The 15,571-nt window shown below is 38.6% G+C and overlaps 1 protein-coding gene and 1 pseudogene across 4 annotated transcripts in view; both read left to right on the top strand.

Moving 5' to 3' along the window:
- Positions 1-15,571, top strand: part of LPAR1 (lysophosphatidic acid receptor 1) — a 156,473-nt gene that overhangs the window by 74,247 nt on the left and 66,655 nt on the right. The window lies entirely within an intron of this gene.
- On the top strand, positions 5,649-6,139 carry LOC118897351 (annotated as a pseudogene).

The raw sequence follows: 15,571 nt of genomic DNA, 5'->3' as shown, positions 1-15,571 counted from the left end.
GATAAGGAAACAAAAAATTAGAATGCTGTGTCACAAATGCTATGATACAGGAAGTATGGGTGCTCTGCGGGTAAAGTGGAACAGCAGAAAAGACGTGTAGAATCAGGGAAGGCTTCTCGAAGGAAGACTGCCAGGTTGGGAGCTTGTGAATGAGGATGAGTTATTCTGGTAAGGGAGAGGAAACAACCCGTGTGAATGTCAGGTGTCCCAAGGTGAGAGCTCACAGCATTGGGATGTGAGTTCAGGGGTGGCTGCAGTAGACTGGGGTATGAGTTTGTGAGCAGTGATGTCTAGAGCCAGCTCTGCCAGCTCACAAGATCTGATTGTTCAACTTTCAAAGGAATTTCGTGAGCCAGTTGACTTCATGCTTATAGCCTGAAATCAGCCAGGGTGGAGTATTTACACCACAGAAATTGGCAAACACAGGCCCTCATTCCTGAGCACCCATTGTTAAATACTTATCGGCATACTTAAGGTTGTAGAAAAGGTAGATGTGTTAGATTACAAAGTTGGAGAAGGTTTTGCAGGGTCTCGGAAGCCAAATGAAGGTATTTAACATTAACCTCAAACAAGCCTGCGTAGCTCGTGTGCCTTAGACCTGGGTTCAAACCTTGACTATTAACAACTGCGTTGAACCAATTAATTAATGAATCTCAACCAGGGAAATGAGTCCCATGATTCTCACCATGTGTTGGGAACAGTAGTAGCTTCTGATAGTTGGGGGAACTCAAGCCCTCTTGGAAGGGGTCGGCTGTAAGCTGGGGTGTTAGGTCACAGAGAGAGGCAGCTTACCCTTCCGGAGAGATGCAGATCATTGGGTTACTTGGTTCCCAGGATCCTCTCGCCCATGATGAGCATCTTGATTATATGTCAACTCTTCACATGTAATTTGTGCAGTCAGATTTTAATCCGAGGCTGATTTGCCCTTGCCCCCAAGCCTGTATTCATGTAGTCTCTCCTATTATCAAGTTTTCCCCAGGTTCAGAGAAGGTAAAAGTAATTTAAATACAGCATCTCCTTAGGCAAGGCGTAATAAGCTGTTCACTCAATCAGCTTCACCCGGTATTGTCTGGCACATCAACTTGCATTCTTTTAGAGTGAATTCAGGGACCTGTGCAAAGATAAACCCACATTCAAGTGTGAAAGGCCTGACAATCCTTTCCTAAGACAAAAACAACAATTTAAAAAAAAAAAGCTTTTGGTTTTGTTTGGTACTCTATTCATTTGGTAACAAAGAGCATTTTTCTAATCAAGGCTGCCTATTACTAGATATAAACTAATTAATATGAACAAAATAGCTGGTGATTGTTTCCAACAATAATAGGGAAGAAAGGTTCATTGTCACTCTTGCTGGAATTGCTGTTTAGTCAGTGAAAGATACGCCTGGTGCTTTGAAGTGGGCCAAGTTTGTATTCCCTGCTTGACTCCTGCCTAGACTGTAAGATGGATTTTTGTTTGCTCACGCTGGGAGAGACAGCACCTTGTTCTGAAGCTAGATGAATACTGAGGCGAGACTGGGCTTAGCCGCAGCAGGAAGGCTGTGTTTGGAGCTGCTTTATAGTTCCGCTAGTCCGGATAAAGAGCACCCAAAGGAGGCTCCGGAGATGTTTGCAGACAGGAACATGCTCGTGCTTTGGTTGAACTAATGTGCTCTTACCCTGCGGGGATGGGAGGGGATGGAGGTAGAATAGGTAACCAATGATCATTTTCTGTTTCTAGAACAATGCTGTTTAGCAGAACTTGAACGGTGGTTCATCTAGTTACTGTGGGTGGAGTATGGATTAAAAGTTTTATTTTCTTTTTGAATGGAGGGGTCAATAGTTCAATCCATGAATGGGTGGTTTGGGCTCTCTCAAACCGACTGGTATTAGAGATCAGAAGAGGTGTTTAAGAACTTCAAAGGCGTTCGGATCTCACACCTGTGATTCCAGTAAGGAAGGAATCTTTGCCATCAGTATTTTACACGGTATTTCATTCTGTCTCATTTGCTAAGTGGCTGTCTTGGTTTCAAGCCAAGGAAACGAAGATATTTTGATCCCTTCAAGTGATATCCCGTAGCTTTCATTAAAGATGTGAATTTGGGGCTTCCCTGGTGGCGCAGTGGTTAAGAATCTGCCTGCCAATGCAGAGGACACGGGTTCGAGCCCTGGTCTGGGAAGATCCCACATGCCGCGGAGCAACTAAGCCCATGAGCCACAACTACTGCGCCTGCGTGTGTAGAGCCTGTGCTCCGCAACAAGAGAGGCCACGATAGTGAGAGGCCCACGCACCACGATGAAGAGTGGCCCCCGCTCGCCGCAACTAGAGAAAGCCCTCGCACAGAAACGAAGACCCAACACAGCCATAAATAAATAAATAAATAAATAAATAAATAAATTTATTTAAAAAAAAAAAAGATGTGAATTTGGGTAGATGCTCAATGTCTTCAACTTCATCAACAGATTTGTTCCCCTAGTTCTTACCCAGTTCTCTGATATAACTAACAAGTAGGTCTCTACTTGGTGTCTGCTGGAAGACAGGTGTTTTTGAACATCATTACTAATAGGTATTTAGAGGTTTTATTTCTGATATTAGAGAGTGGATACATTTAGATTGAAGCAGTTGAATTCCATGTTCAGTGGGTTGTGTTTTTTGAGATTGAAAGACTTCTGTTTTGTTTTTTTTTTAGAACTTTGTATTATGCAGTTTTCAAACATTCACAGAAATCAAAAGAATAATATAATGAATCCCAACATAGCCATCACTGAGATTCAACAGTTATTAACATTTGGCCAAACTTGCTTCACCTTCTCCCATTTTGGGGGGATGAAATATTTTAAAGCAAATCCTTGGCATCCTGTTATTTTATCTCAGTCCTCATACATCAATATGCATCTCTAAGAAAGAATTCACTTATATAACCACAGTCCCGTTCTTACACATAGCAAAATTAAAAACAACATTTTAATATCATTTTCTACTCGTCCATATTCAGAATTTCCCAATTGCTTTTCTCAAAAGTGTTTTTGCAGTTGGTATGTGAAGTGTTATCTTTTAAAAATACTGATTAGATCAGTTTACTCTTCTGCCTGAAACTATTCAATGACTTTTTAAGGTTTAAAAATGGAATTGTTGCATGTGTTAAATTATCAGTCCCTAAAGTAAGGGATCATGGCTATCTTGGTAGTAACTTTCTTTTGGACTAAAGTGTGAGCAATTACTTGTAGTATGAAGTATGTTTCCAGTGCCACATAATGAAGACATAGTGTCGCCTGGCTTCACCTACCCAGAGAAAAGAGAATGCGTGGGCTTAGATCCAGGTGAATTTTGGCTCAAATATAGGTTTAAATCCCTTTCAATATAGATCTCTCTTCAGCTAATTCTTTTTTCTTAATGTCTAGAATTCCAATAATATACACTGTGCTCACAGATTTAAATAGCAAAATATCTGCTAGGTGCTTTGTACAGTATTAGCCTCTTAATAGATCCCTGACATCTGTTAGTTCCTTCCTTTTTCCCCATAATTATTCCCCATAGTTTTTTGTAGGGCGTGAGTGGTTATCTCTACATATGGCCTGTGTGTATGACGCGCTTATGTGTAGTATGCCAGAAGATCCATCAGAGGAAAGCCAAGTTGGATAAACACTCTAAGGAAAACTCCAGTGCATTGCCAGGAATAAATGCGTGTGGAGATAAACACTGAGATTTCTGACTTACTCCATCTTGAACCATGTTTCTATTAGAAGTTAAATTTGTTCTCATATTGCAATTTGAATTCATCTCTGCCCCCTTTTGTGTTTATAAACACAGATAAAGTTTGAGAGGATATCTTATTTCAGAATCCAAGGGCACATTTGGAGTTTTCTATTCATAAGACAAAATTTTACTGGGATACCTAGGGTAAACCACAAATGAGACCTTTCATGTTTGTTTCTTTTTCTTTCTAATTGGTTTAGTCTTTAATGATTAATGGAGCCAATTCTTTATCCTTCAAAGTGATGTGGCTTCCTGCCTCTTACTGCCCATGATGGTGCTCTTGGCCTATTTTCCTTTTTACACTCCTAGCTTCTCCAGTTGTTTTTCTTTGAACTTTAGTTGCAGCTATTCCATGAATAAATGCTAAGGTGGGAAAATGCCCTGCTGTTTTTACCAGCTGAGGAGATGGTAATCAGAGGGTCCAGGGGATTTTTGTCTTTTGAGAACTGTACCTTGCTGTAATAAGACTGTCATTTAAAAATTCCACCTTCATTTGCTGCGTGATGATACTACCATTTGGTAATCACATAGCATCCCTTAAAGAACTGCCTGTAAGTTAGACTTATTCCATTTCGTAAATGATCATCCTGGGCAGGCTCAGGCTGGGAGAGGTGTGATAGTGGGTGGTTATCTGCTCCTTAACATCCGATAAAATGTTTCTGAAAGGGCCATGAAAGGGATGAATTCCTGAAAGGCAAGGTTAGGTATTAAGCAACTTTCAAAGATTCAGACAACCTTTGGGAGCAAGAGCGCCTGTCCTGTAGGAAGAGGGAATAGGGTATGGTTGTTGGTGAACAAGATAGCTGCCCGATTTAAAAGTATTTGCACTGAGATGAACTTCCACCAGCCAGCATAGGGAGGTTTGAAGCCTTAGTTCAAGCCTGGGAGAAAAAAGTCATTCATCTGGATTCAGGTTTGGGCCCCAACTCCAAGGGCTTTGCATATTCTAGAACTCTGTTTAGCATTACCTTAACTGTGGTTGGTCAAGTTACTGAAATCACCTGGCAAAAACCTGGCAAAAACAAAGGGCCCAGGAAGAAGCCCAGCCCTAGGGCCTGTGCTCTGGGCTTACCTCTGACATGCTGGTTTGTATATGGGTGCCCAGTGGGAACTCAGGACTCAGAGGTTATGGTCAGGCATAGATGTGACAAGTCCAGATGGAGACACTCAGCTGCTGGTCAGCTCACTGTCTCATTCAAGACCAGCTTGGAAAAGCAGAGCAACACAGCGTGCAGCTGGGAATTCAACTCTATATCAGCGGAGAAAGAAAAGGTAGAAAGAACAAGGTGGCGAATGACAGGGAATCTGCGAGATTGTAGTCCTGTTATGCCAAGATGTGTAACTCAAATGATGTAGCCGGAATATACATTTATTCTTATGAGAACTTTTCTGCATGATTTTTTTCTCAAAAATATTAAAAAAATTGCATTAAGTATTTAAAATATTAAAAACTGCCTCTTTTCAGTTGCACATCTTACTGCTTTCCTCTAAGCTAGTCACGGAAAAAGCATCGAGAAGCTGTTTGTAAGAATAAGAGAATACAGTAAGTATGGGCAGTAGAATACAACAAGAACTTAAAGAATAGATACACAAATCTGTTTTTTAAAAATTGAGAGGTGGGGCGCGGTAACGAAGCCTGGACCCCGCGGCGGCAGCGGCGAGTTTAGTGAGGCCTGGCAGGGCTTAGAGGCCCGGCCGGCGCGTGGCCGCAGCCGCGGAGCCTGAGGCCGGGGCGTCGTGCGCAGGCGCTACCCAGCTGAGCCGTGAGCCGCCCGTGGCCTCGGCGGCGAGGCCTTCCCGATGCCGGTTGGGGTTCTGCGGAGCAGAGCGGAGGATGCGCCCGGGCCGCGGGCGGGGTGGAAGGCCGGCGGCCCGCTCCCCCGAGCGCGGTGGATGCGGCGGCGGCGGCGGCAATGGACGCCCTAGAGGAAGAGAGCTTCCCGCTGCCCGTCTCTTCGCCTCTGATGCAGAATTTGATGCTGTGGTTGGATATTAAGAGGACATCATCATGGATGGTGAGTTCCAGCTATTACAGAGGAATTGCATGGGCAAGTACCACCAGGAGTTTGAAGACACAGAAGAGAGTAAGCTCACCTACACACCTACTTTTAACGAATATATTTCTTTGGTAGAAAAGTATATAGAAGAACAGCTGTTGGAGCGGATTCCTGGATTTAACATGGGGGCTTTCACTACAACTTTACAGCACCATAAAGATGAAGTGGCCGGTGACATTTTCGACGTGCTTCTCACGTTTACGGATTTTCCAGCTTTTAAAGAAATGTTTCCGGACTACCGAGCAGAAAGAGAAGGCTGGGGACTGGACTTAAGCAGCGGTTTAGTGGTGATTTCATTGTGCAAATCATCTTCTATGCCACCTTCCCAGAACAATCTGCGGCACTAGGTCCCACCTGCAGGTAATGGGATCTTTCTAGACATCACCAGGCCAATAGACTGGGAGAGGCTTTGGCTAATGATGTCAGAAGAATACGTCTTGGAAAGACTGACTCTGTTCTGCAGCTCTTCACTAGTGTTAAGTACTGATGGATCAGAAGAAAATTACCTGACTTCCTGGACACGTTCTTGTCTTCGGTAACCCTAGTACTCCTCCCTGAGTAGACACCTCTCGCAGGAGCTTCTGAGTCTGGCTCCTGCATGAAGCCCAAGACCAGCATTCCACCTGGGGGGCACTTCCTCAGCATACATGTTGGTGTGCCCATGCTGGAAGAACCCTATCACCAACTCTCTTGGGCCAGCAGGCATTGCATGTCCCACCAGGCTTTTTGTGCACTCACAGCTTTTTATATGGGTCAGAGTTTCAGTCCTGCAGCCTCAGTGGGGTTTTTGACTGGGAGTATTTATTTAGGGGTTAACTCAAGCTAGCTTCCCATCTTAAGATTTCTGAAAATCCTACTGTCACAGCTAGTCTTGGCCATAGGAATCAACTTAGATTTCCTTTACCTAAAAGGTACATGTGAAAATCAATTCCTAGTCTTACATGTACAGTCCTTGTATCACTGTCTTCTACTGGTCCTGATGTAGTCCCATTGTTTCTATAACTCTCGTGTACGTGTTTTTTAAAAAATATTTTTATAGATGAATACTCAGGCTAACCTAGTGGATATAATCTTGGAACTTCCATGATTCCCCACTTCAAGATCAAAGTATTATATGCTGTGTGCTTTTTAGCTGTTAGTGCTATGAAAGCAAACATGCTTGCTACGTTGGTGTTCCTATTTTACTGGGCACCAATGAATGTATGCTGGAAGTAGTCTGAAAGGTTTCCTTTCTTAGAGCATGTTAGTGTTTGTGCAGGTTTGCTTAAAACCCTTTCTGTGTAAAACAGCTCCTTAGGTTTTCTGTTGGGGTAGGGGCTCTGCGCTTACTTCTTACTGTCAAAATAATCCTACCAAGATAGTGTTCCACTGGTCTAGCTCAGTAGGAGGTAGCAAACAGCTTTACTGGTCATCTGTCTGCTTGGATTTAGTACACTCGTTTAGTACAACGTTTGATAGAACATTACTGACAAAACATGGATGTCACATCTCTAGAAAGAAAAACTGTAGTAGTTCAATTCCCAATGTGTACCTTAGTTGTTATTTTGTTTGTTTTTATTTTTATTTTTAAAGTAAAAATAAGAATCTCTGCTGACTTTTCACTTGGCTGTTCTAGTTTTAAAGGATGAGCTATATAGGCTGTGTGTTTTTCTGTACCGATGTGGCACTTATTAAATACTTTTTACCATGAGTAAAAATAAAATAAATAATAAAAAATTGAACACCTAAAACTAATACAATGATCTATGTCGGTTATATCTCAATTTAAAAAACTGTTAAATGAGAAAACTACACAAAAATCCTGTATACAAATGCCTTAAAAGTATCAAGTATTTAAGAATAACTCTAATAATAAAATTGGTATAAGAACTCTGAGATTATTTATAAAACCTTATTAATAGACATTAAAGAAGACTTAAACAGAGAGATACCATGTCAATGGATTGTAAGATTCATTGATTTCATGTCAGTTCTCTTTAAATGCATCTGTAGGTCGAATGCAGTCACAATAAAAATTCCAAAAAATTGTCTTGAAACCTCACGAGCTGATTCTAACATTCATATCAAAATACAAAAGGTCAAAACTAGCCAATATCATCTTGAAGAAGATGACCTAGGTGGGAAAAAGTGATCTTCCAGATATCAGAATTTATTATAACATTATAATAAATAAGTCAGTGTGGTATTTGTATAGGGATAGATAAACCATTGGAAGAAATAGAGCCTAGACACCAATCCACACGTATTATTGTAAAAAAAAATGGATTTGAAACAAGATAATAAAGAAAGATATTCTGTTCTTAGCCTATGGAAATAAAAAGGGCCAAGAGAAAATAATTTTCTTCATCGGATGAATTATTTAATTATCTTGTTTTGATCTGTGAGTTCAAGAAGGCTGCATTTTAGAGGTGGTGTTTGGTTTATGAAGGTTTAAACCCTCTGGGTTACTTGATTTAAAAGTTTCAGGAGAAATGGATGTTACAGAAACTGAATAATAACTCAGTCCTTAAAAGGTGGTGTTTTTCTCTCTATGTTACAGATGAGGAGACTAACTCCTAAGAGGAGAGTGTTAAGTAATTTATTGAAGTCATATTAGTAAACAAAACAACTGGAATCTGAACCCAGATCTCACCAATTCTGGGGTCTAAGCTCTAAGCTAATAATAAGCTTAATAATAAGCTAATAAGCTCTAATCTGTAATGTTATCTCCCAGACCCTTTGCTGTCTCCCAGGAAATAGGAATGTTAAGTGAAGCATGATCACGTATTTCAGTTTTTATCCGTTAATCATTCTTTGGGCCTGGTGGAGCCTAGCTATAGCGCTGACTACTTTCCTTCCCCTCTGCTTCCTTCTCCTCCCTGCTTTATTGACAACAGAACCCATTTGCTTTGACTCCGACTGAATAAGCTGTTTGTTATTTTAAAAATATGTCAGGATATAGGTATATGTATAGCTGATTCACTTTGTTATACAGCAGAAACTAACACACCATTGTAAAGCAATTATACTCCAATAAAGATGTTAAAAAAAATATGTCAAGCATACAGAAAAGTGTAGAGAGTGTTATAATACAATAGGATGTCTATTACCCAGCTTTTAAAATGTTAACATTTTGATGTAATGGCTTCAGAATCTTTTGGGTGAAGATGGTCAAAAGGTACAGACCTCCAGTTGTAAAATAAAAAAGTCCTGGGGATGGAATGTACAGCATGGTGACTATAGTTAATAATACTTATATTGCATTATTGAAAGCTGCTGAGAGTAGATCTTAAAAGTTCTTATCACGAGAAAAATTTGGTAACCATGTATGGTGATGCTTGTTAACGAGGCTTATTATGGTGATCATCTCACAATATATACAAATATCAAATCATTATGTTGTACACCTGAAACTAATGCTATATGTCAATTATACCTCAATAAGAAAATATCTTAGGCTTTAATAAATAAAACAAAGAACCATGATAGATAAAGTTGAGCCCCTTGTACTCCTTCCCAATTCTGTTAACCTCCGTCTTGACTCAGACCATAAATATTGTTATTTATCATCTCCCCGCATGTGTTTGTGGATATATACATATGTGAAGAAAATGTTTAAACAATATATAGTGTATTTTTGTAAGTTTTTTACATTTCTAAGAATGGTGCACTGCATGTATACTTTGCAAATTGCTTTAGTCATTAGCATACGTAAAGCTCTACTTTGTTCATTTTGACTGCTTTATAGCATACCCTTCTGGTTATTTTGCAGTTTATCCATTCTCCAGTTGACAGATATTTACGTTGCTTCTAATATTTTGATATTATAAAAGAGTGGCAATGAAAATTCTTGTATATGTCTCCTTATGCACATGTGTGAGTTTTTCTGGGGTTAGAGTCTCTCAATCATGTGTATGAACATGTCCAATTTAAGTGGTTTTTGCCAAACTGTTTTGCAAAGCAGTTGTACTGAAATTTTATTCCCACCATAACTGTATGACAGTCTTCGCCAACTCTTGATATTTTCAGACTTGTTAAATTTTGCCCACCTGATGGAATGATTAATTGGGTCTGACGGCAGTTTGTATTTAACTTTCTCTGATTCCCCGGAAGGGTAATTATCTGTTCATGTGACGACTGGCCATTTAGTTTTCCTCTTCTATGAATTGCCTGTCCCCGTCTTTGCCTATTTTGCTATTGGATTGTTTGGTTTTTCTATTTTGATCTGTAAACTAAGCCTTTTTTATGTGCATTGCCAAACTTTTTACTATTCTTCAGCTTTTCTTTTCACTGATTAGGAAGTCTTTTGCTGCACAGAAGTCTTGAATTTTGAATTTTGTCAATGTTTTGGTCTTGTTTAGAAAAATCCCTCTATTCACAAATTATAAATATATTCTTTATTTGCTCTTTACATATGTCTTTATATCACCTGAAATTGATTTCTGGGTATGATATGATATGACATAGACAGTCAATTTGTTTTATTTTTTCATATAGATGAACAGTTACACTGTTTTCCCCATTGGTGGGTAAAGCCATGTCTCTTATATCGAGTTACCATGGAAATGTGTGTTTCTGGTTCTTTATTCTATTCCATTGGCTGTTCATGTTTTTCTGTGCCAATATCATGTCTTACTATTATCACTTTAAAATAACATACGCTTTTCCATAGGGCATCTAGTTCTTTGTTTTCCAAGTTATCTTGGATACTCTGGCTCTTCTGTACTTCTGTAGCAGTGTTCAGGGAGCCTGTCAAGCTTCGTGAAAAACGCTTTTGGGATTTTCATTTTATTGCATTGAATTTATATATTAATTTTGGGAAAATTGACATCTTAACACCTTTTTCTGTCCATGAAATATTATCTCTTCAATTATTTAGGTTTCGCTGTAAGCTTTTGAATATTTAGACTTATTCCTAGATACATTAGACCTTTTGTTATTGTAAATGGGTTGTCCTTGAAATAATAATTAAAAATTTTTTTTCTGGTGTTTCTGTAGGAACACAGTTGATTCATGTGGCTTGATAGTTAATCCAGCAAATTTACTAAACTCTGTTAGTACAGTTTGTTTATATATTATCTTGCATTTTATATGTAACTGATTAATCATTTGTGAAAAACAGTAAGTTTTTCTTTTCCAATTCTTTCCTTTTTTTTTTTTTCCTTATTGTTTTGGCTATAATCACCAATACATGCTAAAAGCAACTGGTGATTGAATCACCTTTGTTTTGTTTCTGCCTTAAAAGGGAATATTTCCATCAAATATGACAATTGCCATACATAAACCTTTTACCAAGTTAAGGAAGTTTCCTTCTAACCCTAGATTGCCAAATTATCATGAAAGGATATTTAAATTTACCAAACGCGTATTTCCATTTCTAGTGAGTTGATCATTGGCCTTTCTTCTTTCCTTGAATTTGTTCATGTGGTGAATTCTATTACCAGATTTTTAAATGTTAAATCATCTTTGCATTCTGGAATAAGCTCTATTTAGTCACACCTCTCTCTCTTTCCCTATATAGATCTAGAGCTAGATATACAGGTATAGAAACTATATTTTATTTAGGAACTCTTCATTTATGTTCTTAAATAATACTGGCCAGTAATTTATTTCACTCTTAATCTCCTTTTTGTTCTTGTACCGTGGGTGTGCTGGCTTCATACAAATATAACCAAATAAACTGAGAATGGAAAATCAAAACAGTAATATGAGGTAATTTTAGGTAGGTTTCAAAACAAATGGAAGTAAAATGCTGAACCACAGTAACATGGGAACCAGAGGTGTTGGAGTGAAAGCTCATCAAGGGAAGAGGATTACCTTTAGACTTCAAGTCAAGTATGCATGTTAAAATATTAAAAATAAGCATTAAAGAATAGAAATGGAAATGTAACTGGAACCAGTTGAAGTGGAGAAGGGAAAATGCAAAACCTCAGTCGGTTCAGTCTTGTCTTTAGTCTGATATTCTTGGGTTCTATCCTACTGTGTACTGTTCTGCCGATTCTCATACATGGTATCCTTCCTGTGTGTTTTTAGTCTTTGGGATGATGAATTCATCATCAGTGGGGCTGATTCGAGAGAATCCTGTGTGGCTGTATTGAGGTCTGGCCCTCTGGAGAGGTTTGATGCTTGCTAGTGCCAGCACGTGGATGGGAGGGGGGCGGAGATATCACAGGCTAAGGACTGTGGTTTGTGTTAATTTCTCCTCCTGTGGGTTCTCAGATTTGGCAAAGGTCTAACTTCATTCTCAGACTTGGCAGAAGGTCTAATAACTTCAAATCCCATCTTGATTGGGAAGGGAGGGGTCTTGATTTCTGAAGGGAGTCTTTTAATTTATTTATTTCCCAACCTGGAGCCTAAGCTAAGACAAACTTCCTTGTTTTCCCCAGTGCACCTGGGTAGATTGTTTTTTCTGTTCCACTCTTTTACTGATAGGGAGATCTTCAAGACTCCTGGCTTAACTGTTGGGTCTCAGTTCTAAGTCACTTCCTCAGTCAAGGCCAATGGCTCATTTTCTTTTTCTCAGTAATATTTAATGCCCTGTCTCCATGACCTTGACAGTCTGCTGCCAGGGCAGCCTATCACCTCAGTTTGCTGTTCCCTTTTAGCTCAGCAGTGCATCTAAAACACTATATTTTTCTCCAGCATGTCTTAGTGTTTTTAGGCTTGTTTGTTTGTTTGTTTGTTTTCCATTTCTTCCTCTTGGGCCCAGACTCAAAATTCTCTCTGGAAATTCAACTGATATGATGTCACTCACTCAGCCTGTTACAAGGGGCCATAACAGATATGAAGTATCTTTATTGATTTACACTTTGTTTTCCATAGTTTTCTTTTTTACATGTGTGTACATCATATTCATGTACATTGTTATGTATAAGAAGTAGCATTTTATGTACTTTTTCAGATAAAGTTTGAAAAATCTAGTAGTTGCACATTCTTCAGCTACTTTGAGGATAACTTTCTAACTTTAGAACATTTTTAGTTTGCATCAGCATTGTTTTGTGTCCTATTTTCTGATTATAGTGGTAGATCATTCCTTTTTTTTCTTTTTATTGTTTCTAATTTGAGACTCTAAAAAGTGTGAGAACTATTTTTCTTGTTAATAGAGACTTAATTGCATTTAATTAAATTCTGTGCCCTCTCTTTTCAATCTTTTTTTGGTGGGGGGAAGAGGGAGGAAATGTGTGGAAGGTCTGATTGTTTTAGATTTAAGAACTAGAATTGAAGAGCCCTTAGAGGTATCTTATTTTACAAATGAGAAATTGACACTTAGAGCAGTTATGAGACTTACCAAAGACCAAATTAGCTGGTGAGTATCAGAATCAGGAAGAAGTCCTCACCCACTCCATTGTTGTACTTTAACAGAAGTGGGAAACCAAATTGGCTTGATTTAGATCTTATTACTGGTCCTTTATTCAGTATAAATTAAAATCTCCCTTTAGGATGTCAGTAGAGTACATATTTACATTCTTATCTAAATGCTTACTAAATCATAAAGGTTTAGTTACCAGTTCGTGAGCTTGTGCTAAGTGCTCCCTTCTCCACTTGGCTAATGAAAATGTAGTTGTCTTTCAGGAGATTAAAAACCACACTGGGGGCTTCCCTGGTGGCGCAGTGGTTGAGAATCTGCCTGCCAATGCAGGGGACACGGGTTCGAGCCCTGGTCTGGGAAGATCCCACATGCCGCGGAGCAACTAGGCCCGTGAGCCACAACTACTGAGCCTGCGCGTCTGGAGCTCGTGCTACGCAACGGGAGAGGCCGCGATAGTGAGAGGCCCGCGCACTGCGATGAAGAGTGGCCCCCACTTGCCGCAACTAGAGAAAGCCCGCACACAGAAACGAAGACCCAATACAGCCAATAAATAAATTAAAAAAAAAAAAAGACTATATTATTAAAAAAAAAAAAAAAAAAAAAACCGCACTGGATGGACCGTGAGTGACCCCACACCAGGCGCCCAGGTGTTTCATGTTGGTACCCCTGGAAGGCATAGCGTAGTGCAGTGCCATGCCCATACCTGGCATTCCAGAAATGTTTGTGAATGTGCCAATGAAGAAATGAAGTGCATAGCGAAGATGAACACCCTCTGTGTCTCTTTAGAGTTCAGGCTTGGCAGAGTTGTTATGACTTCTTTTGAGATGACACGATAGGGTGAGGTAAATTTTTGAGATTTGGAGCATCTGTTCTGTAGAGCAGCCAATGAGGCCCCCTCCCTCCACCCCATCGTCCTGAAATGTAATTGGTGGATGTGCAAAGGGCATGAATGTGGACTTCTCTTTTTAGCTTTGAGGACAATGTATTTTTGGAATCATTCTATTTTGTTTATGTCTTTGTTTCTTGAGCAGGGCGGAATTCTGTAACTTATTACAGAGAAATTTCTAATTATAGTCATTGGCATTTTGGAATAATGAACTTTAAAAAAGTATTTGAGTTTTGTCTGATTATATTCTTGTTTCCCCCTAAATTTCTTGCAACAGATACTTCTTTTCTAAAGAAGAAAAGAAAACCATTTATAGTCTTACCTGTATAAATTTCACAGAATTGTCATTCTATACATCGTTTTTTTACTCTGTTTTCTCCAGTAATATGAAAAGTAATCATCTTACTTTTAGTATATTAACTACTCAATTTGGTGGCTTTTGAATCGATTATATTTAAGCTTATTTTTGAAAATTATTGTTACAATTTAAATAGTATGTTTTGATTCATACCTGAGTAATAAGAGAAAATGAACAGATATTTCCATACTTCTCTTCCTCCATTTTTAAGTTCTTATTGATACAGTTATTCCAGATTATTATTAATTTATTGTCTTTATAATAAGTATACCCTCAAGAGTTATTTTTGATATTTGCTTTGTTTTATAACCATTTGGAGAGCAGTTACTTAGACTCAGTTTTGTTTTGTGTATTTTTGATGCTTGCTACCAGTCTTTTTATTCTATTGTGGTTTTTATTTTTACTTTCTTCATGGCTTACTTGCATTTGTATTTTCTTTAGGAAGGAAATGTAGATGATGATCTTTCTGAGCTCCCACATCTCTGGGACTGTTCTTTATTATCCCCTGTGAGAACATCAGTATAGTTGGCTGTGGAATTTATGGATCTCAAACATTTTCTCCATATAATGGAGATTTTTTCCAAATTGAAGTATAATTGAAATAATGGAGATTTTGATTGGTTATGTTCTATCTTTTGGAATTCTACAGCAGAAGCTTAGCAATACCATATTTTCTCTCTCTCAATATTTGATTTGTTTGCTTTTTGTTTGTTTATTTTTTTATATTTTTAGAATTTCGAATGTTAACCTTGAGATTCCAAAATCTAACCTAGCTATATCTGAATTTTAGTTTGATTTTAATCAACTCTTCTGTAATTTATGTAAACTTAAACCAGTAATCTGAGGTCTTTCTCTTTAAGCAGTAACTTTTCTTATGCTTCAAGCTGTGTTACTTAAGCTTTGTCCTAGTCTTACTTGGAAAGCTAGTTATGTTTGGAATTTTTTTCCTATACGTGCCTTATTTCCCTTTTATTCTTATCTCTGACCGTCTTCTCTGAGCACTGAGTAAACTTCCTAAGTTTGTTTTCTATTTGCCATTTCAGTTTTCTGGAATTTTTATACTTCATTTCATTGCCTGAATTATTGTTTTTAATTGAGAAATGGTTTTTCATCTCTTTGGTGGGCACAGTGATGAAGTTCTAATGATGTCCATTGCATACTTAATCCTGGAACCACTGAATAGGCTAATTTACATGGCAAAAGGGGCTTTTCAGGTGTGATGAAGTTCAGGATTTTGTGATGGGGAG

Source organism: Balaenoptera musculus, chromosome 6, assembly GCF_009873245.2.
Source record: "Balaenoptera musculus isolate JJ_BM4_2016_0621 chromosome 6, mBalMus1.pri.v3, whole genome shotgun sequence".
Taxonomy (NCBI): Eukaryota; Metazoa; Chordata; class Mammalia; order Artiodactyla; family Balaenopteridae; genus Balaenoptera; species Balaenoptera musculus.
The sequence above is the reverse complement of the archived record's forward strand: the minus strand, read 5'-3'. Positions and strand labels throughout refer to the sequence as shown.